The following is a 3,006-nucleotide window of genomic DNA, read 5'->3' on the forward strand; positions in this document are numbered from 1 at the left end:
GGGTTCAGGAAAGGATAAAATGAAAATGAGCTCTCATGCTTAAACACGTCACTGAGACTCCTGAACTGCAACTCTGAGTGATCAGTACATCTGCCAGGAGGCTCATGACATCCCTTCACCACCCCTCTGCCTGTGCACAGCACCTGCATCACCTTGGCTGGACCTGTCAGCCTTAGTCTGACCTGTCCTGTTTTCCAGCCTGCAAACAGGAAGATGCCCCCAGGCAGTGCCCTGTGAACAGGCAGGATATGTAGGGCCAGGGGGAGGGCACAGAGGGTGGGATGGTCTGTGAGCACTGACAGGGAAGAGACATGGACAGGGAAACACCTCCCAGGGGGAGAATCTGCAGGCAGCAGGGAAATGATCAGAAATGAGAGGAAACCGAACCCGGAGTGGTTATGGGAGGGAGAAGAGAGAAAAGTCCCTGTGATCCCCTGCAGGTCAGATCCCTCCTGTGAGCAGCCCCCTGGGCTCCTGTCCCACCCAGCAAAGCCTCTGCCCTCAGGGCCGGGGGCTCCAAGGCATGAAGCAGCTCCTGTGCAGCCAGAGCTCCAGTTGCTCTGCAGAGCACAGGGGCTGAGAGCAGCTGCCCGGCAGTGTTGGTGTCTGGGAGGTGGCTGCACAGCTGGGGAAGGGTGACTCTGTCTGAGTGCCCGGCTGCCTCTGCCCTGGCCTCTCTCGCACCCATCCTCACCGCATTTTCCTTCTTGCTCCCCTGCTCTGGGTCACTGCTGTTGGGATCTTGTTCTTGTTGTCAGGCTCTCTGGGGATGGCAGTTTCAGCTGCAGAGTCACAGCCTGATCTTGTGTGTCCTTTCCTGCAAGCGTGTCCATGGGCACACGTGTCCCAGCTTTGCTCTGACCTGTGGGGTGTGGGCAATGCAGTCTGTGGGGCTGGGGAATGAGCTGAGTCTCCCTGAATCAAATGCCATCATCAGGACACATGGATATCATCCTGGGGTTTACTTCCAAGCTGTGAGCTTCCCTCCACGATGCAAACCTGTCCGACAGCATCTGTGTGTATCTAAAAGCCCCATGGAGAAGCACAGAGATGCTGTGACGGATAAAATGCTGTTGGGTTTGTGAAACAATCTGTGTGTGTCCTGGGCTAAACGTGGGGTGTTGAAACCTTAGGAAAGGGTGAGACATGTTGTGTTTCAATCTGACACAGCCGAACCCCAGTTCTGGCCCCTGCCCCCGATCCCATGCCCCCTGCTGCACAGCAGGGCTGACTCCTCGGCAGCCAGCGGGCACAGGCCCTGCCCCTCATGGCACCTCCAGCCAGCACCACCCAGGACTCAGACACCGAGCTGAGGAAGGTCTGGAAAAGGACAAGGGGTGTGGAGCGGGGGAGGGTGTGTGGGAAATGGCTTTGATTTTGCTCAGAGAAATGTCCCATAACTTGTCACTGTCTTTTCTCCTTGCACAGGTCCTCAAGCCCCAAGGCAGCAAATGCCCAACAGCAGCTCCATCACCCAGTTCCTCCTCCTGCCGTTCACAGACACACGGGAGCTGCAGCTCTTGCACTTCTGGCTCTTCCTGGGCATCTACCTGGCTGCCCTCCTGGGCAACGGCCTCATCATCACCACCATAGCCTGGGACCAGCACCTCCACACCCCCATGTACTTCTTCCTGCTCAACCTCGCCCTCTTGGACCTGGGCACCATCTCTACCAATGTACCCAAGTCCATGGCAAATTCCCTCTGGAACACAAGGGTCATTTCCTTTCAAGGGTGTGCAGCACAGCTCTTTTTGTTTCTCTTCTTGGTCACAGCAGAGTATTGTCTCCTCACTGTCATGTCCTACGACCGCTACGTTGCCATCTGCAAACCTCTGCACTACGGGACCCTCCTGGGCAGCAGAGCTTGTGTCCACATGGCAGCAGCTGCCTGGGCCACTGGGTTTCTCTATTCTCTGCTGCAGCTGCACACGGCCAATACGTTTTCACTGCCCCTGTGCAAGGGCAATGCCCTGGGCCAGTTCTTCTGTGAAATCCCCCAGATCCTCAAGCTCTCCTGCTCACACTCCTACCTCAGGGAACTTGGGCTTATTGTGGTTTGTGCCTGTTTAGTTTTCATGTGTTTTGTGTTCATCGTGGTGTCCTATGTGCAGATCTTGAGGGCCGTGCTGAGGATCCCCTCTGAGCAGGGACAGCACAAACCTTTTCCACCTGCCTCCCTCACCTGGCCGTGGTCTCCCTGGTTGTCAGCACTGTCATGTTTGCCTACCTGAAGCCCCCCTCCATCTCTTCCCCATCCCTGGACCTGGTAGTGTCTGTTCTGTACTCAGTGGTGCCTCCATCAGTGAACCCCCTCATCTACAGCATGAGGAACCAGGAGCTCAAGGAGTACATTAGGAAAGTGATTTCATGGGTGTTTGTCAATACTGATCAGCTTTCCATCACTGTCCACAAATGATGTCTATTTGTATCCCAATGCAGGCCCGTACCTTGTTTTATCCCTCTTAATTTGTTAGCGTTACCCATATTGTTATCTATGGTTATTATGTTCGTACATAATTGTTTGTGTTTAGCTGACTATCCTGAAAAATGTACCCATTATTAATATTTTTAAAACACGTGAAACCTGTATAAATGTTTTCCTAACACTGTGTCAGAGCTTGGTCTCCCATAGCATCTCCGTAATAAAATAACATCTCCTCTCTGCAGTTCCTCAATATTTGGTTGTTGTTCTAAAGCTGATCTCAACAACAGGCCCAGGAATTTCACTCAAAAGGGCCTGAGGTCAAAGCTCGTTGTCATGTTGGTAGTTGATAGACAACTAAGTTTTGGTTTAAGACACAACCCTTGTTGTCGGTTGACAGTGGAGAAGGGGAGTGGTCATGAGATACAGTCAGACTGGGCTGTCCCAGAGCATGATGGGGCATAGGACAATCCTCCTCGACAGGAATCTGGAGCTGCCTGGAGAGCCCATGAGGTACACATGTATCTGTGTGCCTCAGGTGGGCAGTGACTGGAGCCCACAGAGTGAGACACGGCCCAAGGTGG

At 53.5% G+C, this 3,006-nt stretch overlaps 1 pseudogene; it reads left to right on the plus strand.

Annotated features, from left to right (window-relative positions):
• Positions 1 to 1,451: 1,451 nt before the first annotated feature.
• LOC135575471 (olfactory receptor 14J1-like) lies at positions 1,452 to 2,416 on the plus strand (annotated as a pseudogene).
• Positions 2,417 to 3,006: the final 590 nt, after the last annotated feature.

Source organism: Columba livia, chromosome 15 (assembly GCF_036013475.1).
Source record: "Columba livia isolate bColLiv1 breed racing homer chromosome 15, bColLiv1.pat.W.v2, whole genome shotgun sequence".
Lineage (NCBI taxonomy): Eukaryota > Metazoa > Chordata > Aves > Columbiformes > Columbidae > Columba > Columba livia.